General features: G+C 39.5%; 1 protein-coding gene across 5 annotated transcripts in view; it reads left to right on the top strand.

Annotated features, from left to right (window-relative positions):
- The first annotated feature begins 218 nt into the window (after positions 1 to 218).
- dlgap4b (discs, large (Drosophila) homolog-associated protein 4b) overlaps positions 219 to 24,500 on the top strand; it is a 126,608-nt gene continuing 102,326 nt past the window's right edge. For 2 of the 5 annotated variants that reach the window (XM_069510248.1, XM_069510242.1), the window contains exons 1-5: positions 219 to 351; positions 1,482 to 1,580; positions 3,467 to 3,518; positions 9,593 to 9,724; positions 18,273 to 18,741. The gene's annotated coding sequence lies outside the window, so the exon portion shown is untranslated. The remainder of the gene's footprint in view (positions 352 to 1,481; positions 1,581 to 3,466; positions 3,519 to 9,592; positions 9,725 to 18,272; positions 18,742 to 24,500) is intronic. The other 3 variants (XM_069510227.1, XM_069510238.1, XM_069510231.1) reach the window with 3 other exon arrangements.

Raw genomic sequence — 24,500 nt, forward strand, 5'->3', positions numbered from 1 at the left:
TTATGTTACAAAGTGTGAGTCATGACTCTGTCCTTTGTGGATCTTTTGAACGATTTATGAACTTTACTTTGTTTCTCTTGTGTTTGATTTTTGGGATTTGTGTCTGTGTTGTTTGCACCCTGGGTGAAGTTGTGTTTTATTCTGTTACACATTCAGTCATTTCCTGTTTTATTTTGTTACTTACCCTTGTGTGAACTTCCTGTCTTTGTCTGTTGTCCCTCCTTCAGTGATCGCCTGCTCAGCCTTGATTGTTTCCACCTGACCTGTGTCTTCTCAGCGTCTCTAATTAAACACTGTTTGTTTTCAGTTTCCTGTCAGAGTTCCTCCTGTTTTCCCTCCTGTTTTACTCATGTAAGTTTTTGGCCATGCTTTTTACTTTATTACAAGAATAAAGTCGCAATTGAGTAAAGATATGAGCATTGTTAGGAAATAAGCAGAACCTGAGCTTGCACAGTTCCACTCCTTCTGGATTAAACATTTTGGACCATTCTCATCGTGAAACTATAAAAGTCTGAAAAACATCTCACAGTCATAACCAGCAGAGTTCAGCCAAACATTTCTTCCTCCACTAAAGAGGCAAAGTCTATTTGTTTTTTCCTTTGGAACTGACTGAAGGTTTGGTGTGTACGGTTCAGGTGAAAGGATCTATTGGCAGAGACTGAATATGAAATAATCCTGGTGATGTTTTCACTATTGTGTAATCATTTAAATTGTATTCATTGTTTTTTTCTTATCTTGGATCCTTTATATTTAAATACTTTATATTTACATCAGGAGCAGGTCTTCTCTTCGGAGGCCACCATGTTTTTTACATTAGTCCAAACTGGACAAACTAAACACCTTCTGAGTTTTTATGACAACTGAAGGTTTCCACAGGTTCTGTCATGTTTGGAAGGGGAGGGTGAGTTGAGGGGTGTTCAGCTGCAACATGCAACTTCACCACTAGATATCATTCAATTCTACACACTGAACTTTTAAGTATGACGTTATTTGTCAGATCCATAGCAAAGTACAACTTAAGATGCTCCCCATTCCTCACGTACTGTTTTACTTCAACATTGCTCTAATACTCTGTCGTACCTGACTTTCTTTCTGTGTAACCTTTTGTAGATCTCTTCTCAAATGTGACATCTGCATTTGGGTCATGACATATTATTTAACAGCTCTTGTATTGCCATAAACAAGAACATAGAATTGGTAAGAGCTAAATAATCAAGAAAACTGCCTCACTCTTATTCCACTTAATGCACAGTGTATATGTATAGACATGACATAGAGGAACTTGCTCGTGGCATTCAGAGATTTCCAGAAAAAGAAACTTCTAATTAAAGCACTTGATATTCATGCAGAGCAGATTCAGATCTTCATGTAACACAAACAGAAACTCTAATGAGCGGGTATTTGAGCGACTGTTCGAGCTGTGGGTCTGAGACAGAAGTGAAAATATTAGGAATTCAATATTTGTTTGTGTTGCTTTTCAGATCTTACTGATGAGATATGTTGTGTTTGCCGCTACCCACACATGACTGCACTCCTCCGCAGGAATACTACTCATCCAGAGGCTAACTCTGACTTCAAAGGTGTGTATTTCTGGCACAAATGACTCATTTCTTCCTGTCAGCATAAGGGCATGCATTCAAACAGGGATGTTGTTTGAGGGAGAAATAGTTGTGTGTGTTGTATTAAGGAAAAAGAAGCTTGGGACTTTCTGAGAATTGAAGTAAAACCATACTGATGATACTATGTTTTAAATTTACAGCATGACAGCAAAGCAAGGTTATAAATCCTTTGGTCCGCTCACATCTGGCTGCAAACCTTCATCTTAACCTTTAAACAGCATCTCATGTGAAATGTTTGTGTTTGCATGCAGTTCGACCGCCGTGCATTTTATTAAAAGCCTCACCACAGGCCCAATCAATGGAGACTGTCCTGCTGTGCATCGTGCCACTGTGCAGGACAATGACTGGTGCATATGGAGAGCTTGGTAATCAATCCGTGCAGTCGCCTCACCGATCTCCTGGTGCCAAACTCATACAAGCACAAATTACTCAAGTAAACACAGGTATCAGCTGTAAGATGTCTTCCTTGACACCGTCTACAATTTATCAATATTTAATTAAACATCTTCAGCAGTGGTTAAGGTCCAAGAACAACAACAGACCTAGTCAGTACAAGGATTATTTCACTAATGACTACACAAACATCTGTCTGTATGTGTTTGGAACTCATGTCTCGCAAACCATTCATCTTATCGACTTCATAATATGTGTATTTCTAGTGGCCCAAAGAAGGGCAGTATTGAAGTTGATGCAATTTCGATACATATGTTCAATATAAATACAAATTGAACAAACTGTAGCAGTCAGTGGGGGGAGGGGCAGTTCATCTTCAGTCTGTGGGCCGAGTTGAACATGTCTTCAACTGTGTCCTCAGACTGACAGATACAGACGTACCTGCAACAGATGCTGATCTTTGTCATGTAGACAAAATTCACAGAGTCACCTTCCTGAGCATTGCCCAAACGATGACATACAATTTGAAATGGAATTTATTTTCTGACACTGTGAGGCTGCCTCAGTTGCTTTACCCACAGTTAACAGTTTTCTGTGGAAATGGCTGCTTCGCTCAAAAAATGCTGAGCTGTTTCAGTCTTGAGTAATTGCAAAAAGAGGTAGGTGATTTATGAAATCTGCACAGGCTAAAAGAAAAAGTAGGTGCAGAGTAAATGACAGAGGATGCAACACAAGTTAAATCTGGGACAATGCAAAGGTGTGTAATACATGAGCAATAGCAGCCTCTAGTGGATCAAAGGGTCTGGGTGGGTGGGCGGCCAAACACTGTGTGTGTGTGTGTGTGTGTGTGTGTGTGTGTGTGTGTGTGTGTGTGTGTGTGTGTGTGTGTGTGTGTGTGTGTCATATACTGTAAAAGTGTGGGTCTGAACCTCCACAGCTCACAAAATCAAACCTAGAAATGTGGCTCTACACACCATGTGCATGTACACGCACACGTGTTCCAGCAGGAGGTGAAGGGTATTACATTTTTGTGTCTGAATAAAATTTGAAAGCATTTGGTTTCATTTGCACTCAAAATGAGGATGTTGTTGCATGATGGTATCAAACTTCTGTACTGTGGTTGCACAGTATTCTGGGATTTAACTTTTTTGAGGCCTTCTCAGCAGATGCAGCGTTAATTGCTGTCCCTGACATTTACACATGCAGATGCCAGAGGTTTCATCAGAAGAAGACTCTCAGCACGCTAATAACCTCCAAAATGTTAACGTGTTAATTTATTGTATGTCACATGTATGTGACTCATACCTCTGCAGCAGAGACGGTGGAGTATTGAATGAGCTCATCTACACACTGCCAGCTGCAAGGCTGTGTGGAGACATGAATGATGCACTGAGATTTTATTTCTGTCAGATGTCTGCTCCTTTTTTTCATCTGAAAATGTAATATCTCTCCAGACAGGTGGAAAGTAGAAAAGGAGACACAAATGAAGATGTGGGGAAAGAAAAGGTAAGGCAATTCTATTTATATGGGCAATTTAATATGACATTGTTCCTCAGTGTTTTTATACTAAAAGTCATACAGCATTTAGTGCTAACTCAAATGTAGTGCAATAACAAACCAACACAATACAACCACTGATACAAGCACAAATATACAGAAAGAAAAAGAAAAAAAACTATGAAGCTGAAAGAGCAGAACAGTTTTCAGTTGACAAAGATGTGACAGAGATCAATGTGAGAGGGGAAAATGGCGTGAGAAGAAATGTGAAAAAGAAAAAAAAATATTCTCACTGGGATTCTTCTCTAGCATGGGAAAGTCACTGTCTCAGAAAGTTTGTCTGATGCTATACAGAAGAATATTGTTAACATGTGTAGTTTAGAATATAATTGTGAATGCTCATGGTTTTATAAGTGAGCAAACATTGAACAGTGCACAGGCCACCACTATGGCAGCAAACCATGTATATACCTAAATCCAGAAAAACATAAATCATGTAACTTTGTCAAACAAGGCAAAATATTATTTTGTAAAACCACACAGTAAAATTCCAGATAAATGTGTTTTCTCTCTGATCAGATCAGACAATCATACACACAGGATTATGTAACATCAATTTGCATATAATCACAGGTTATCATTTTGAAATGAAGACCTGGATATCACCAGATGAAAAGGAAAAACAAAACAGTTAGAATGACATAATCAAATAACTAAATCCCTGGGTAGCTACCAGCTAAATTTAAATGTTTTAAATGTTTGGTGGTCAGGTGTTTAGTTAGCAAATGACTACAAGGCCATCGTGAGATTGACTTTAAAAGTTCTGACGTCAGTGGTGCATAATCAAGTCAGTAAAAAACACCAGCATAAGTGAGTGCACACAGATGTCTGCTTGGGGATGAATGGAAAATGTTCCCTCTGCTGAGAAGTATTGTTTTTATTAGTTGCCAATTATAATCTGCCTAATCGCAAGCAAACCTGGCTTTTAAAAGAAATGAAGGATGGCACTCTGATTGGTTTATTGCAAGCTACACGTAAAACACACTCACTCCTGCATCTCAAGAGCTGCTACAATGCTGTTATTTTACCTATTATGCAAATACCCTGTATTATTTGACCTCCACCAAAATGTTTCCTTCATCTTACAGTATTATCTATTTAGACTCACAAATTCCCCCAACACATACAGGATTAATCAAATCAAGATATTGTTGAATGCTGTTCTCCTGCGGATGAGAGTAAACAGTGTAAAACTCACTTGGCGAGGGAAAGTGATGAATTATCGCTTCATACTGAACACACTGTCCATAAACATCACATTTGTTGACATGGTGTATGTTGGGGCTAGAGTATTTAATGAAAATAGTGTGTTTTCATCAGTGGTCGGCTAAAAAATAAGAACCTCATCGTAAAAACCAGTAAAGCAATATATGAGTGTATATAAGTTCCCTCTAAATATCTCAAACAGGAGCTAAAACATTATTTTTGCAAGTTAATGGACACATAGCTTATTAATGCTGGAAAACAAATTGGAATTTTCATATGGAAATAACATTATTTGTTGTGCCTCATGAGTGCTCTAAACACCAGACTGTTCTCCACAGCTGTCAAATGGCCAGTTTCCTGTAAAACAACAGACACAGGCTTATTTAACACTCACAAAATAGACTAGAAAATCCAAACAATGACTAAGCCAGATATTTTAATTTCCTTAATTGTCTTCTCTTTAAATAATGTCTATGACGAATGTCTGGTTAACACATTTTGAATAACAAAAACACTACCTGTCACTTCCGTTCAGCGAGTAGTAAGTAAAAAGTGTCTAAAGCCCAATTGATACTTCTTCGTCTAACCCATAGACGTGTACCCTACACAGAACACTACATCCTACATTATCGTGCACCTCCCCAAAAATGTAGCTACGTGTCTACATTGCAGTTCTTCAAGAAAAAGTATTTGCTCTTCAACATCTAGCAACTCCAACATGATAAAATTGACCATTGTTCTGAAGTACACAGGCAGACCGGAAACTGGAAGGAACTCTACATCCACTAGCATCTCTGCTCCTTGCCCACTCATGTTTCGGCGGTGTAATTACGACGCACACACACCTATACACAACTATGAATGGGTGTAGGCTATGAACGTGTAGGCCCTTAGTGTAGGCTACACGCATACCTACGGCGTAGGAGAAAGAAATCCACAGGACTGCAAAGAGTTATTGGTATTAGCATTAAATAAACTTTAGAATTGAAATGTTATAAGTGATATAACATGAACAAATCAAAAGTAATACATAGTATAGTAGTCTCTATAGAGGTTTTTATTTTTGCTGTTAATGGTTTTATCTCACTTTAATTGGATTTAGTCCATTTCCATTAGATGCACAGTTGGGAATCCCATAGGAATACAGCAGTTTTCAACAACATGTCAAAACAAGGGGGATGCCTGAGGAGCGATGGGAAGATAAAGACACAAGCCTGCATCAATGCATCTGCACACATGCACACACAGTGTATATAAAAACACTTATGACAGAGTCTGATTCCACTTTGCACTGACATGAACAGATACTGAAATGGCACAAACCCTTGAAATGAATCCATCACAGACATGTTGCATAAAGACTTGACTTGTTAGAATTCTACACAGGCTCAAAGTTAGATATTTTATCATCTAATGGGCATAATCTACTGTGTCACCAAAACAAGATTGTGATGATGATAGTTCAGTATCAGTAGAAAACTGAGGTTTCATTTTCATATAGACAGACTTTATAACTAATCCATGTGTTACAGTACATTTTTACTAAACTAATCCTTCATACAGATGGAAACTCCTATTGCAGCCAAAACATATGCTTGAAAGTGCATATTATTATTATAAGTGTTATTTATTTACTATAGATTAAAGGTGAGAAATTTAGAAATGTAGACTTAGACGAGAATTAAACCAGATTTATTTAGCAAACGCTGTTGACCGAGGACATTTTTTCCTTGACCTCTCCAATGTTTCTGAAGACTACATAGACACGCGGGCAGGAGGAGACAGTTGAGCTATCAACCATACATTTAACGACCAACTCAGTTACAGCCTGTCTGTAAATCAACACCGTGTCCTCTTAAGTACAGTAACACAAGATCTGGGTTTGTGTGTGTGAGTGGGTGAGTAAGCATGGCTGAACATGGCATATGTCCAAGCTTATTAACACAAGCAAGGTCATGCACAAGATCAGTGACACGATAACCAACATGTCAAATCATACCATGACACTCATTTAACCTTTAACTGAATCATTAGCAGTGGTACAATAAATATATTGTACTCTATAGTGTGAGTGGCTCAGATTATGAAGGCGTAGACATCAGAGCAAAGAGGCAGTGAAGACAAAGAGAGAATTTATGTCATCTTCACCTCCACGTTCTGTAGTATTTCCACAAAGGCATAGAGACACTAGCATGAAGTCTTTCCAATGGCTTGTAGGCCTGAATAATGCATTAATGCACCAGTGCAGAACAGATGCATAGTAGCCTATGTATTTATAACACATAACAGACCATTAACAGAATGAACTGGCAGCTGGTGTTGGTTTTCCCAGCTGAATCCTGCTTGCCAATCCCACATTTATGGGAATTTTCCCTACAGTCAGATTGTGTATTCCATGTTGTCCTATAGGTATTTCAATCCAAGTTAAATGCTTTCTTATTGATTTGATATTGTGTGTTGGAGAGTTTTTTTAAATCTAGTTTTCTGGTGTCAAATGGTATTTTTGGGTTGGCAGGCTCTCAGGAAAAAGGCCAGTCACTGTTTGGACCAGAATTTTTATCACAGAAAACTAACACGTTTACAAAGTTACTGGATATACTTTATATATACTTTTACTTTACATGTGATCTCTGCTTAGATATTTGGTATTAACACAGTTAGTTAATGATGCGAAAGCTGTTAAGTTATTTTCTCTATTGCACAGCTAATCCTGCACTTTCCGATAGCAATCTTGACAACAGTGTCACTTTCTTTACAAACAAACAACAGAAGCATTCAGAACCGGCTATTGTTGCACTTCATCAGCTACACTCATCTGTCAAGTCTCATCTCATTCCCATGTTAATTTATTGGTAATAGATTACTCTAGCCAGCTCTTTCTCTCCCGCACATTTAGGTCCTTAAATGTCCTTGCAAGTTTTAACAGTGTATGTTTCAGGATCTTTAATTTGCCTGTTAAGTTTAAATATGTACATTCCGATTCATGTTAGTGTCTCTCTGTGCTTGAGTCACAGATCATGTGACTGAGCAGATGTTGACGTCTTCAGTATGATGACAGAGACACGAGCTTGAGAACTGTAAAGTGAAATAAACCAGTTGGCTTCGGGATGAGTGAGAGGCAGGCAAGACATTTTTCTGACATTTCCTCTGGTGACATTTCCAGTCTGTTTGAGGAAAATGCAAATAAAAAGGAGAAAGAAACATAGAAACAAAAGACTGCAGCATTTCGATTCCATTTTATTCTGGCTGACTTTAGAAGTCGGTCCCCCTTTGTTCGGTTTTCACAGGAAATAATTGGTGCGACCTCTGGGAGTCTAACTCAGATCAATTAACTGTGTTTTTATGTCAGAGCCGTCTTGTTACAGCCTGACTGAGGCAAAGGTCAGAGAGGCAGGTGGAATCCACTCAGCGGCGTATGGGCAAGGCAGTGGAACGTCTGAGCAGCAGGTGAAAGTAAGAAGGGAGTTCTGTGCTCAGACTGGGATTTTAACATGGTCACTTTAATCACAGCACGTCACACAAAAGACACGGGGCGTTCTCTGATTGTGGTGGCATGGAGAGTAATTTACACAAGTGCAGATACAGCAGGAGGATGAATGGTGCAATATGTCGCTGTATCAAATACAACAGGGAGCTGGAAGAATACAGTGTGGCCTGGTGTGTTGATTTTTTTCATTTATCTGTGGAGTGGGATAAAATTGGTTGAGAATGTGGCTTAGTAGAAAAAAATTTATATTTTTCTACTGACCTCCATTTGCTCTAATTCAAAAAGAAAATGGCTGCTCAGTGGCAGCTGAGAGATTCATTCATTTAATTCTTAATCTTCATGAGATTGAATTCATTATAATGTAATATACCATTTCTAAATCCTACACATGGTATTTTTACATGAATACCATATAATAATACTCAGGGCACTTTCATCTGATTGCACAAAGATAAAAAATGATGTGATATTTCTGCACTACAATGCAGTTCTGATTGCTAAAAACCAAGGTTTAGTCTGAGGCAGCAGCCTCCTCTGGACATCATCAGCCAGCGGCTTCTCCCAGCAGCTTACACTCCCCTGTGTTCCTGTCACTGGCCTCAAGCCTCATTTGTCTGCATTCAGTGCAGAGTTCAGAGTCGGTGCCAGAAGAACCAGAATCGATGTCCTCACAGTCCTGTGGTGACCCCTTCATAATCTGCTCTGAAAAGCTCAAACATATATCTGACAATGTTACTCAGTGGAACACATATCTTCTTATCGTCTTCACAGTTGCAGTTGTATTGTTAATAACCTAAGGAAGTGAACTGTTGAATTTGGTGCAGTTTGGACATGTGATGTGTTCAATATTAATAAACTGAATAAACAGACGACCAGCGGCTGGTACTATCTAAGTGACGTTGTTGATCATGACTCAGGTTTCAGACTCGAGCTTCACTGAACTTTGAATAGACAAATGAACAGCAGTAGGTCTCTATTTGCTGCAGCTCAATTACTGCAGGTCACTCTCAATGTTTCAGAAAGAAATCTGCATTCTGCATCACCTCAGGCCAAGCGAACACATTCCCCACATATTCAGAACAGGCTCTGCACTAATTCTATCAATTGAGGGATTCAACTGCTTTTATTGACATCTGTATGACTCATGATTAAAGTATCTGTACCCTGCACCATTTGAACAGACCTGGCGGTACAGGAAGCTAAATAACTACAAAGGCTCAGCACTCATCACCTGAGTGACCACACAGAGATTTCTTTTGAATACTCTCACTGCTGGATTCCTTTGTCCTTGTTCAGTCATTAATCACAATGTTTGTTTCTTTATGTGCAGAAAAACTCATTCAGTCAGCCTCCTGCTCTTCAGGGCGCCAATACCTGTGTTCTTGAGAAGTGATAGTTTCACAGCATGGCTCGGCTCTATGGACAGCAGTGCTGATCTGTCGGCCGTTCTGTGTAGCAGTGGGTGAGTCAGCCTTAAACATCTAAACTACTGGTAGATTTTCATGAAGAGTCAATTTGGCTTTAGTGGCCTCTGGATTATAGCTTTGGTAATATCTCCTCATTTCAAATAGAAATTTTGATTTGTCCCATCATTTGGTTTACGAGCAAATCAGGCACAACTGATCTTAAACATAATCTGCTAAACATTATCATGTTATCTTGTCATTATCACTGTTCAATAAACATTAGCATGCTGATAAAGCATCACTGCACGTGTCGGGTACCTGCAAAAAAGGTTATGTAATGGGTAAAAATATACAGTATCTATATCACTTCATGAGAGCGGGCACAGGTACAAACACAGGCAGGTAGCTGGTGAGAACTAAATTATGTGTTTTTATATATATATATATATATATATATATATATATACAAAGTGTAGTCGGCTGCATGGATTTGTTTTATTGTGAAAGCCTATGACAACACTTTTGACCACTTCACTTCCGCTCACTACTGACACTGAAATAGCCAGAACATCAAAATGGATCACATGAAGAGAATGTAGACAATGGGGAATATGTTCTAAGTGGCTTTGCTGGTTATAAAAAGTGCCACAATGCTTTAGTTTTTGATAGCTGCAGACTATAGGCACGTCATCACTGAGGGAACACATTTAAAGCTGCAGGAGCACAGACAGGGAGGCCCTAACCCATTAGTGACTGTGTATGTAGCATGTGTTTTTATCACTGGTTATGGGTCGTGTCGTGGCTCATATATTACCGGGCCAGATTTGACTTGAAGATAAGAGTGGTTTGTAAAAAAAGGACCCGTGCAGTACTTGGCTGCACTGTACACCCTCATAGAGCTGCTGGCATAGCTATGAGTCCTTGTGTTTAGCATATGAACATGAACAAAATCTGGAATGCATTAATATAAAGTCAAACATTCTTTGGCTATTCTATTATATAAGCTCTATAATACACCAGTTCACATTTGTTATTATAGTCTTGTTTCGTGTCATGGCCATGAGCCACATCAGGAATGTACAGCTATTTTTATTTTATGTTCATAATGCCCAAATCTGAAGATGTTCTCCAGCTCCTTTGTGTGGGAGTCGGCAGCAACCGTATGAGTCAGAGTCCTGGAGGATAAATAAATAAATATTAAAATAAATAAAGACACTTCATGACAGTAGAGGTTATATAAGGTGATACAAACTTACCCTTTCTAATATTCTTAAGTCAGCAACAGATTTGAACCAATGAGTAAGATACAATCATATTAAATTGTAATTTACAAAGATCTGAGTATTTGTCTAATAAAACTACATAGTGGTCCAAACTAATTGAAGACTACACACACTCCACACACACTCACACATACACAAACATCCTGGGTATTTTCTATCACGTTTTTGCCATCCTTTACAACTGCAGCACCTGAGGTGATAATGAATCAAATGAGCAGACATACATTCTTAGACCTCGTATGCATCACATTTGAGAGGCGTTGACAGGGCAATATATAGCACGGAAGTCCCCCATAGATGTGTTGTGAATCAGTGTTGTGTGCTCATTATGTGCACTGAGTGCTAAATGTATGCTCTGAGAAATACACTACCATGATTATTTTTCTGAAAGACGACTGTGGCTGTGCAGGCTGTGGAGTCAGTGAAGTATAAAAGATTGTGATTGAATGGATTGTTTTACAGAAAATCAACAAACTACACAACACGAAAAGATACATACATATACATTAGGCAGCTAATAAATGGTGCTGCATTCCATGACCTTTATAGAATTACCACTGAAGACCTTCCCCCAGAACCAAATCAAATGAAAGGTGGTTTCATGTCCTAAGTACTGTATGTGGGTTGTAAATTGGCAGAACTGGCAGGACACATTTAAAAATGGAGTCATGTGCCATTGTTTATGTTTTGAGCATCATTAGCAGCTACTTGATACAGAGCTTTTGTTTAAATAAAGCTGTGTATTCCAGATACTGAATTTCAATCAGGATAAATGGATTTTGCCATGGTTGTCTACACATACCCATGTTTCGGTCTATTTATATAAAGAGTAGAGACAATTAATGATTTAATACAACATCAAGGCCATTGAAAGGCAGCTGTGGCTCAGGAGGTAAGGAGGGTGGTCCACTAAGCAAAAGGTAGGTGCTTCGATCCCGGCACCTCGAGTGTGCATTCCAAAGTGTCCGCGTTGCATATAGAGGTGCTGCACTGTGTGGTCAACAAGACTGGGAAAGTGCTACACAAAGACAGGCCATCAATAACCACACAAAATGAACCACAGACATTTTCTGTTCAGAGCAAACCAGAGTAAATATCTTTCTTCCCTTAACCTTAGGCTTTTTTTCTATTGATTGGACAAAACAAGACATTTGAAGACATCACTTTGGGCTCTGGGAAACTGGGGTGGACACTTTTATTCTATGTGCTGACATTTCACAGACTAAAATAAATAAAACTAAGCAACTAAAATAAGCAACAGATAAGTAAAATATTTGCGATGCGGCCCTAGTTCAGCTATACCAAATCAAAGATAAAAGCTACAGAGATTTCTGATTTCCCGATAACTTTCCTTCAACCTTTGTTTCGATGGTTATAGAGCTGCCAACCATCTTCTTACTCTGCATACAGTTAATCAGTGTTGTCAGGGACCTTAATGAGCAGGTGCAGACGTGATGCACCAACAGGACCATCTCCTTAATTGGTCCAGGAAACAGTCGGACCAGCATTCATGGAACACAGTGAAACACCCGACTGATTCTGACACGCTGTTTTAACTGGTAACCTCCTGATTTTATAGTGTGTGTGTCAGAGAGTGAGAGAGAGAGAGCATCTGTTGGACCTTGACTTGGTGTTCTGCCAGTCATTCTCTGTCCTTCATTTTATATCTATTTTTGAATTGCAAACAAATATATTCAAAACTTTCAGCCTATTTCCAAGTTCACTCATTTGCAAAGCATAACAGTCACGTTGACTCCATTTTGAGAGACACTCAGGAATGATAATATGTTTGAGAAATTCTAGAGACGAATTAAAAAAGTCATTCAGAACAGAAACAGCTCTCCTACGTTGGAATTTTAATTTCTCCACAGACAACAAAACTAAGTTGTATTTCCATCCAGGGTTTTGAATCTTCAACTGCAATAAGCTTTACCCGTGGACTGCTCCAATTATTGTATTATGGGATGGCTTTAATTCTCGCTCTACATGCATACATTTCCCTGAAGTCTTATATCTTTTAATCTTGTGTGCACAAGTTATTATCTTGTGGGAATGTGGTGTCTGAAATGCTATGAGTTGTCTTCCCTTTAAAGGAAGTCTATCCTTGGGTTTGAGGCCCCCAGCTCCTAAGAAAATCTGAAGAATTTTAGGTTGTTTGAGAATAACTGAATGTATACATTAGAGCATTAGACCACGGCTCTAACTGACACCCTAAATTTAAGCTGGTGCTATTCCCTTCCTGACACCGGACAATCTGGAGGAAAGCCAGATGCATTTTCTTTAGGTTCACGCAAACAACTCTCCTATATAACGAGGAGTTGAAGTTGCCTCGAGAGAAGAGATTCACATTGGCTCCGAATCTCTCTCCAGGCAGGAGAAGATTCACATTGGCCCCGAATCTCTCTCCAGGCAGATTGCTTTGCTTGTATTGATGCTGAACTTTTTGTATTAAACTTTTATATACAATCAAGACGGTGTCATCGGAGATTCCTTCATCATCTTCACATCATCGCAACCCCAATATACGACAGGAACAAGTTACTATCTTGTGCACACAAGATATTTATTTAAAGAAGATGTTTGTGTTTTAATCACTCACACACAGCCACCAGATTTGAACCATTGCTTGGAGACAACTCAGCCAATCAACTTTTATTTTCACCTGAGAAACAACACCGTAAACAACTTACAACAACAAGTGTTGTCTTCAAAGCATCGGCCATAATGTCTTATACGTAGATATTAACTGTGTGCATACAACTTATTACCCCTAACGCTAACTTATTTATCTTGTGCACATATGATAAAAGAAAATCATCTTTGGGACTTCAGTGCCTCTGTACTGTTATTCAGATGACACACAGTAATAGCTCTTATTTAAACCATATGAACTCAACAATCTAGATTCATTGCAATTTTTTTAATCCATTGTCAAAGACTGGTTGGCAGCTAATTTTCTCCAACTTAACAGCAAACAAACAGAGGTTTAGTGTTGTTTACTTTGGTTAAATCTGTGGCAAAGTACCATGGGGTAATATTTGACCTTTGAACATCACATTAGAACCATCACCCAAGCATGTCCTCATCATCACAAATTTATTTTTACTATTTCATGGAGCTTTTTTCAGTTTGTAATACTTTTTGGTTTATTTTTTTTACTTGTTTGTATAATTTCTCTTCTTTTATTTACATGTTTGAGGTAAATAAAAAATGTAATGAAATTAATACATTGATACGAGCATTTGAATAGATTTAATACATGATAATAATAATATAAATTATGTAAATACCACATATGTTCACTTCATTTGAGATCATTCAATCTCTTTGAATTAAATAGCATGCATATTTTGCTATTTCCTTTATTTAAATTCACCTGCCTTGATGGAGCCTATTTTCTCTTAAGCCAGGCTTGATTTCAAATCATTTATAACATGAGAACTGATTACTTCTTCTGTATTGTGCTTGCACAGCCAATTGTCTTTGTATGACCCTAGTGCAGTTTGATATATATATAAATATGGTCATGTTTAAAAAAATGTATGTCCTACAAGGGGGGTTTCAATGGGTTTCTGAGTGCTATGGGAATAAAATGTATTAATATTATTACTGAATGCATGTTAACCATTAACCATTGATTTTAGCACAAGCTAAATTATCTAAATTATCAGATATTTTATATATGTATAACAAGGTGTAATGGCCAATTACTCAGTATCTTGTAAAGGAAATGCTGTGGGAAAGCTCAAATAGACACCAATTAAGGTGTTTGATTACTTGTGATTACGCTCTCTCTCATGTGTGCTGTTCACATAACGCCCTCGCTTACACCCAAAACTCACCTCCCCTTCTAATTAAGCAAGTAATCCTATCACATATTTCCTCCTCACAGAGCACAGATGCTGCTGAAAGACATGCTCAGAGAGGGAGAGAGCTGCAGAGAGCCGCTTTGATTCAAATGCACAAGAGTTGTGCTTATCTGCAGGTTCATATTGCAAAGGACATGATCTGAATACACGTTGAAGTGCCTGCCGCCATTAATCTGGAGGGCTTTTACCATCCGGTCGGTGTTGGATGATAAAATGTTGCCTGCACTGTGTCATGCTATTTTTGCATTTATCTAGAAGTTACATTGTGATTGGTCCATGAGCCCAATCAAAGATCATACATGCTCTAATGTGCACCCTGAAGGACAGGCACATAACAAGGGCTGATAAATAGGCTGAAGGACCACTATAAATTTCATGGATTTTTAGACAGCCAAACAATATGGCAGCCCAATGGGATTTGTCCCAGTTTTCCTGACAAGTATACCATTGCTTGTACACACTGTTTGTCTTCTTAGAGTTCTTCCCTCCCCACAGGTAGCTAAGAGCAGCCTGGAGAACGCAGACAGTGTGGAGCTTCATACCTGTAACCTACATAATTATCTGCATCTGTTTACTAGTCAAATAACATGTTCTACAACAGTTCTCACAGTGTCACAACCTACTTCCCACTCCTCACTGATCTCATGCAGGGCCTCTCTGCAAGACGGTCTGCCTGCGGGGCCCCTCTGTGGGGTTGCCTCTGGTGCAGGTCAGCAACACTGCCAGGACAGAAAAGAAACCCTGCAGGCAGACCCCTCTCCCTATACTTTGAATCTACCTGGAAATCTGTCATAAGGACTGAGAACCTAAATCCCTGTTTACAGTTCAGTTCACATATTTTGATTCAGAGCACTTGAAAGGACGTCTGATTAAAGAGCGATCAATAAGCAACAACTCTGCCCTGCTTTAGAGAGAGGTGGTAACTGTCGTCTGCAGGAATTGATTGAGAGTGTGCAATAAATCCAAACTGTACATCCCCACTAGCGGCCCTCGGACCTAATGCTGATTATTTTACTGCAGAGATTAGTTTGTCTTATTTAGGCTGAGATCTGTTTGGAACTGAACAAATTCAAAGTTCACCTTAAGTGTCTGTGGCCAAAATGATTCTGTCACATGGGCATTGTGTAGCGGCAATGCTAATGAGAATCAGGAATGGGGTTAGCTTCACTAACAGTGTGTGTGTGAGGGAGAGAAAGAGCTCTTGAGTGTGACCCAGCTTTATAGGTAAATGTCGACCTTTTAAGAAATACTTGTATTTTCCCCTCGGCCTTCACCTCCTGGCGATGAGAGTGATGGGATGCGACAGGTGGAAGCAGGTCTATTATAAAGCAATAACCCTGTAGTCCTCCTGCGATGTAATAAATACGTTTTAACACTAATATCAGCTTATTTGCATCTTCTTCCAGGGTCACTTCAGACAGAGTGACATGGTAAAAGAGGCGACAGGAAGAACAAAGTGTTTGGCCTAGTTAGAACGCACAGTGAGCTGTCCATGGTGCTGAATCCATTTCATATCTCCGTCTATTCCTCTCTCTCCATTCACCTCAGTCTGAGCTTTGTTGATATGACGTGCACCCTCAATACAGAGCTAAACAGAAGTTGACAAAATGAATTCCATTCCATGCACAGAAAGCGCAGTCTGATAAGAACAGATGGGCAGATCTGCAGTGCTATTTTATGTCCATTACATTCACCTGTTTCCCTGAACATGAGACAAAAAACAGGACTCTCTCTGTTCTTTTTATTCCATGCATGCCTTATTGGCTTATTGCCTTAGTAAGCTTTAGGTTGCAAAACAATACTGTTATGTTGATATTGAGCTAAAATATGTATATATATAAAAAGCAAACATCTGTAGACACTTTTTCAGACACTTATCAACCAGTTTTTGACAAGTTTGTTTCATCTACCTCTTTAACTCTTAAAACTAAGTAATGTGTAAATCATCACTGCATGTATACATCAAGTCTGCATTCGCTTGTTTTTTATTTTTGGGTGTAAATCACATTTTCAGTTCTGTGTGCATTAAATTGTAGGTGCAGATTTGTAATGCAAATATGTAATCGCTTCAGTGTAGAGTTCTAACAAGTTAAGTCAACAAATATGAATAATAGCCAATTTAATTGAAGATAAGGTGAACGTAAAGAGTTACCTTTGATACGTTACATTATCAAGATATACGAGTAGAGACAGTAGGTATCCATAGTCTTCACTGCAGATAAGTTGAGTGTTTGTAGACAGTTCTCAGTTCCACATGTAGTATTTATATAATTGGGAAAGAACTACAATGCCGAGACATTCCCTTCAATGCATGACACCAAAACATTTCTCAGAAAATATCATAATTTCAGAATGTGATGTAAGTTGCGCTAAAGGAATGTTGACATAATTAACATCCACTTGGAAATATATAAAGGGTTAGTTCACCCAAAAATGAAGATTCACTCACTATCTTCTCACCCCTATGCCGATGGAGGGATGGGTCAAGTGTTTGAGACCACAAAACACTTTTGGAGTTTCAGGTTTAAACAGCATTGCAGCCAAATCCAATGCATTTGAAGTAAATGGTGACCACGTCTTAAATTGGCTAAGTTTTTAGCCTAAATGTTCACAGTGATCGCCGTGCGAACACGGCTCCAGAGGAAGATATCAGAGGACATTTAGGCTGAAAACATGGTGTAAATGTACTTGGATGACACCACAGGAGCAGTAGAGGCATTTAATGTATTTCTATTGTATAAATAAGTTTGAAGAACCTTTCACCATTTACTTCAACTGTATTGGATTATGCTCTCACACTGTTTACCTCTGAGACTCCAAAGGTGTTTTATGGACTCAAACACTTTATCCACCCGTCCATTAGCATAGTGCTGAGTAGATAAAGAGTGAATAGTAATTTTTGGGTGAACCATCCATTTAAGATGTAGTACATAATATTCTCATGCATTTAAGATTCTTTAAGGCTCTGATGATGGTTAATGATGCTGATGTCATCAGGATTATTTTCTCAGCTTGAGCCTTACATTTACCATCTGCCCTTATTCCACCAGGCTCAGTGAAGATGTAAAAGGTTCCAGGTAACTGCTCACGAAAGTAAAGTGAACGAGGGACTGATCTCATGCACAGCCGTGATCATATTTACCAGCATGAGTTACATTTACTCTCGTTACTGTGGCAAAGCCAAAATTATAAATCAGAAATTTCATTTTAATTTTTAACTTTGCACGTTCATTTAATGTTTAAATGCAAATCTGTGAACCAGAGCAACACTGTGTGTTGTGCTCAAACTGAACTCATGTGAGGAGGCAAGTGAACACACATATCTAACAGTGAATGACTGGTAGCCTAAATACACTGAAGCCTTTCACTTGTGATTTACCATCTCTCTTTCGACCCTCTCTCTTCACTCTCTCCCTTTCCCTCTCTCTCTCCTTCTGACTCTCTCTCTCCAGTATCTCCCTCTGTCTCTCTCTCCTCTCCCTCCCTCTCTCTGGAGTTAGTTGGTGGGTTGCAGCAGTGTCTCAGTGTCTGTCCCGGCTCTCCTGACGGACAGAGGCAGTCCTCCCCTCTGCCTCTCCGCCTGTCTATCTGCCGGTCTGTCTCTCTGTCTGGCAGTGTGTCTGCCTCTCCGTGTATCTGTCTGTCGTCTCTGATGGAGCACGGAGCTCGGTAATGGAGACGGTCGTGGACCTGGTCTGTCTCTTCCTCCCGCCGCCGGAGACCCGCCAACTCACCGGACACATGATGCGTTAAAGGACGGTACAGCTTTTATCGCTTCCCCACGGAGACCCCACAGTGCCGCTTGTTGTCGTCTTCTTCGTCACCTCCTCTTCATTGCTTCCTCTTCCTCGTCTGCTCGGGAAGTTAAGCACGAAACACGGATACATCCTCCAAGTCTCCAAGCGGCGCGCTCACCGGAAGGTAAAGAACAAACAAACAAACAAACAGCAGGCTGCATGGAGGCTGGCACTGTCGAAATGCTTCGAGATGGTTTATGCACAGGATGCATTGTGTGTCTGATTTATTATTTACATGTAAAGTGAAATGTGTGAGGAGTGAACATTTCGTCCAAAGTGGGAGGAAGGTGACTCATGCTGACTCAAACGGAGGAGTCAGTGTTTACGCTGCGTCTCTGCGGGGTTTAAACACACACACTCACACACACACACACACACACACACACACACACACACACACACACACACACACACACACACACACACACACAGTCACAGGACGTGTGTGTGTGTGTGTGTGTGTGTGTGTGTGTGTGTGTGTGTGCAGCCTCCTCCACCACGCTCCTCTCAGCTGTATTATGTTTGACAGGTAAAGAAATGGGTGATTGAGGTTTTGCAGTGCTGGGTTCCATTGGCAGGTTTGTCACATTGAGTTAAAGGTCCAGTGTGTAAGATTTAGGTGGCAGGGATCTATTGGCAAAATTGAATATGAAATAATTCTGGTGTAATAATTCACTAGTTTGTTTAATCTAAATTGCAGAAATTGTTGTTTTCTTTACCCGAGAATGGATCCTTTATTTTTAAATACTTTATATTTACATCAGGACCAGGTCCTCTCTACGGAGGCCACCATGTTTTTTACAGTAGTCCAGACTGAACTAAACACCTTTTGAGTTTTTATGACAAATGAAGGCTGCCACAGGTTATCTTTTTAATGTTTGGAAGGGGAGGGGCACGAAGCTGCAACATGAAACTTCGCCACTAGATGTCACTAAATTCTACACACTGAACCTTTAAAGACATGTTAATCACACACTATCAAGATATATAAGATATTAAAAAGTTATATTCATACTTGCACTTACAAATATGTAAGAATGTCCTATATTTACTATTTACTTCTAGTGCATAGTTAATTTTTGCAGACCCATTGGACATTGTAAGCTATATTATGATTGACGTGGTATCTTAATAGTTTTTGCTTAATCTTTCTGTAAGATTAGTGTATTTCTTTTAACTTACCTATACTTATTGTCATGAGTGAGCTCTGATTTTTACATCAAGATTCATGAATTATTCATAGAAATCAATGTCTTGCATTGTTAAAGATAGTAAAAATGAATTCCTGGAGATTCCACTTGACCCATACCACAACCTTCCACCAAGTTTCATGTTAATCCGTCCGGTGTCTTTTGTGTAATCTTGCTTAAAAACAATATAGTTTTCATCAATAGCAATATAAGTGAAGGCCTTTTTATATTGAATTTAATATGCATGTTGTAAGCACAGTAAGGTGGAATAACCTATAATGATCTACCTCATCGATTCTCTGTTCATAAAGAAGAGTTTAAAACCAGAACCTTCACTCAGAGCAACAATCACTCTTTAAACTTATGAAATAATAATATGACATTTATACTGATAAATAGCCATTGACCAAAATGAACATTTTATCTTGATATCCATCCAACCCAGCCCTCGGTGTGGTGTAGTTTGGTCTATTGCCGTACTCAAAGTGTGATTTATTTCAAGCATACATTTTGCTTAACATTGCCCAGCAAGTTTCATCTGTCAGTTTGATTTGATTGGAACATCCCAACAGTTAGCCCACTGCCAGAGATGCTGATTTCGCTCAGACTCTCTGTCCCGTGTTTACAAGGTCAATTACTCCACAAACTCAAATGAATCACTCGTCCAGCTCCGTCCACTCAGCAGTCACTTCCCCACAGCATGGCTGAGCAGGGCCGCTCACTGTACTGAGGATACAAGAAGACAGATTTCTGCAAATACGTTGTTGTCATGAATTATCAGAGGAAAGAGAAAAAGGACACTATTAATAACTGAGATACAGCTGTGCTAAACCAGAGATACCAGTCAGGATTAATCAATAGTGTTTTTCCCAACAGTTTAATCAAATTAACTCCTGCACCCTCCCTCTGCACAGATGACATGTCGTAGTCTCTCGATGTGGCACAACAGGCTTTAGTAGGATGCAGTGTCTTTCATTCCATCAAATTAACAATGGATTTAGGTCTAGCTACCCTTTTAGCACAGCTTTTTGAGTGACCTGAAAAGCAGCCTAACTGCTGTGTTAGTGGCCTCAATTTGCTTCAACTGCAAAAAAAAGCTCTCTTATCCACTGTCACACACACTGCCCCCCCCCCCCCGCTAGTATGCACTCACTCAAACTGTGTCTCATCGCATCTCATCACTCTCAGCAGCTCTCTGCCCTCTCAGCTTGTCTCCCTCACACGTGCATGCGCATGCACGTGTACACACACACACACACCCAAAGAGGCAAACCAGCCCACAGCTGTGTTGGATATTATTTGATAAAGTGTGCGCATCTTTCTGCTATTACAAAGTGATAGTTTGTGTATTCTTTGGTACGTTTGTCGACGATGTACTTGTCTTCTTTTCTGTTTTCATTCTGTACATTACAACAGAGCATTATGACCTTATTGAACTCAGAACAAGGGGTTCTGTGTATTTAACTCTATTGTAATCCCCGCATTCTCATGTCATCTATATTGGCGAAAAGAAAAAGCAGCAGGATGGAACTTTTAAACCCCATTTCAAGAACAGGTCATTTCTATTTTATCTGTTTGCACAGTGGCTTCATTTTAGGAGGATGGTATATTGCAAAGGGCCATTTATAATGCATAGAGCAGTCCTGTATTAAATATCTGCAGAGTCGGAGGTGTGTATTCCATCGCTCAGGCAGGGGGGCTTTCTTACACCATATTGCATCAATGGGGGAATGAAGGCAATATGGGGGAGAAAAGAAAAATATTCTCCGGCTTGTATCTCCGCAGAAAGTTTGCCTGGGTGTTGTTACAGTTCAGAGCAGTGTGTGGGGCTCGATGATAATCGGATTTGAACTGGACTCTTTAATGATTTGTGATGTCAATGTTTTGGAGAAGAATCTTACAGATAAAAACCTGAAGTTCAAAGATGAAAACAGAAATAGAAGTCTATGATCAAGTATCAGCAGACTCTGATGCTGCAGAAACAGATAAAGTCATAGAAGACTATATTTAAATGGCCTCGCTAGAGAGATAAGATGTCGTCATCCCTCCAAGTCGGAAACTGTGTCTGCAGAAGGAACCAAATCTTTCTTATCACTGTGTTTTTTTAGTGCTTGTTCACTGCAGAGCTTTTTAGAAATTGATCACATCATCTTGTAAATCTGTTTACAACATTGTTACAGGTTGTGCTGGATGAAGAGTGTGTGCCTGTTTTGATGCATAGCAGCTGACAGTTGTAAGCAGGAATGTCAAAACAGAATAATTGACAACGAAAATGTTTGTTGACAGTTGACTGGGACATATTGGACAACAAGGAATTTTCGTTATCATAAAATTGTTGAGGTGTGTGAAAATCAACAAGGAGACTATCGATAACACTCAAAAGTCATCATTAGTGATTTGTTTAGGAGACGGCAGTGATTGCCATGAAAGGTAATAGAAGGAAATGAAAGCATCATTTGTCATATACATTATGTTCTTGCACAATTCACATCCATTTGCTTGTTACCGACAATGACACGAACAGTCACAAAACAGTGTGTAATTTTAGAAAATGATCATGTCAGTGTGTCAGCGTTGCTCTTTTCTCTAACATTTCTTGCTCTCACCTGTCAGACATTGACAGTTCAGTTGTCACACAACTTGCTGATTCTATCTTCACTGAGCCAATGTTGTGCTTTCTGGGTCTTTGCCTTTGGTCCATTTAGCTTTTTGTTCATGTAGAAGGTCTTTTGAGCTATAAAGGCCACCGTCCATGGCAAAGAGAGTCCTACTGAAAACTCTGCTCCTGAAGAGGCAAAGTCAGATATTTTCCGGTTTGAGACATCTGCAGGAAAATGTCCATAACATTCAGCCATGGTAGATCATGCAGGAGACATGACAAAAGGACTCAATTCTGCTGTGTAAATCACATATTTTTGTTGACAGCAAATCAACAGTGGCGTCACCATAAAACCAGTTGGAAAGAGGTCACGCACGTCTCCCTCTCTGTCTCTCTATCTTCCACTTTCTCCCCTGAAATCAAAACAGTTTATTGTGGACATCGCTGCCATGAAGAAAATAACTTGTGACGTCAATTACGGCCACTTCTACTCATCCAAAAACCCCAACCCCCTAATTAGACCTTACTTCTGACTTCCCAGGAGAGCGCAGGCTCGGTAATGGGTGACAAACTGTCTTTTCACCTGGCCTGTAGATAACAGAGGTGCTAGCTGTGCTGTGCTGTGCTGGGATGCCAGGGTTGGCAGGGGTTCAGAGTAGCAAGGGGGGGCTTCACCACTGAGGCTGTTGTAATTCTGCACACAACATGCCTTGCCACGATGTTCGATATGATGCTGGGAAACACTCTTTAACTATGCAGAAAGAGTCTGGTCCTGGACCCACATGTCAGGAATACAGGGAGGAATCACAACCCAGTGTATCAAAAGGAAGGATTCTGTAAACTCCTGGATTATTAGTTTTTCAGTCTTCACTGTGTTTCTATTCATTAGAGGAGATTATCCAAGGTTAGATTCTGCATTTGAATAATGCAGGGACAGATTTTGTGGCCGGAAGCCTTGAGATGTTCTTTTCTAATTTGAACAATCATGTTTAAGCAGGCTTTGGTTACCCACAGTCTATGTGAAGAGCAAAAGAGGTTTATCTGCATTCATATGCAGATATCTGTAAATGTGTTTTGTGTACAGAAATGTTTGACTCGTGTGATAAAAGAAACTTCTCCGATTGTAAACAGTGTGCGGTGAGTCTTGACCCAAAAACTAACTCTCTGCAATGGAAGCCCCAAAATATTGTACGTTCCCCCAGAGGCTTATTCGTTGTCTGATGACAGCCATGATTGGTTCAACGGTAAATAATTTGGTATAAGGCTGCTAAACACTAGAGGATTTTCAACTCTTGATGGATTTTTAAACAGACACACACTCGACAATTTGGCCAGAACGTAAGACCACACACTTGTCATTTGTAGGAAACAATTTCACAGTGGCGATTCCAGAGACTTAGATAATCACAGAAACTTGTGATATCTTTTTCTTCTCCAGTATTTTTATGACGGTTTGCAAACAACATTTAGGTGCCTTCTGAATGAAGGAGTGTGGAAAATCAAAACATTGAGGAGGATCAACGTAGTGTGTCTGTTTTGCTGCGAATAAAAAGAAGAAAAAACAATGGTTGAAATCATGGCTGAATAGTCGCAATTGGATTATACATTTGAAGTCAAGCTGGAGGTCGGTTGGAAATGTATTGATGTACAGTCGGGATGCCTCTGAGATTGTCCAAAGGAGCAAATAGGGTCTAAAATCGGTCCTGATTATCCTGTAGTGTGCAGCAGCCTTTAGGCAACAAAAACACTTCAAAGTTAGGTAAAGATCAGGATGTGAAACTGATGCAGTAAATCAGTTAAAGATTCAGTACTGTATGTCGGTCAGACGTGGTAACAAGACAGTGTGCAAAGTTTGCATACTGATTTGTAAAAGTGTTGATCTGCTGCCTGTTTAAAATGCAAGTCATGCATCCAAATAAACATCCACAGAAAAATCTTCTCACTCCACATTTTCTATTCTACAAAGCTTCAACTCTGTGGAACCCCTCAGGATAATTATGCACTTCTTAAAGCTTTGCTAATGACCATATAAAATTATGCAAAACACCCACTGAAGGTCAACAAAGGTATACCTGGCAGAAATGAAAATGATTC

The sequence above is a fragment of the Paralichthys olivaceus genome, chromosome 2 (assembly GCF_024713975.1).
Source record: "Paralichthys olivaceus isolate ysfri-2021 chromosome 2, ASM2471397v2, whole genome shotgun sequence".
NCBI lineage: Eukaryota > Metazoa > Chordata > Actinopteri > Pleuronectiformes > Paralichthyidae > Paralichthys > Paralichthys olivaceus.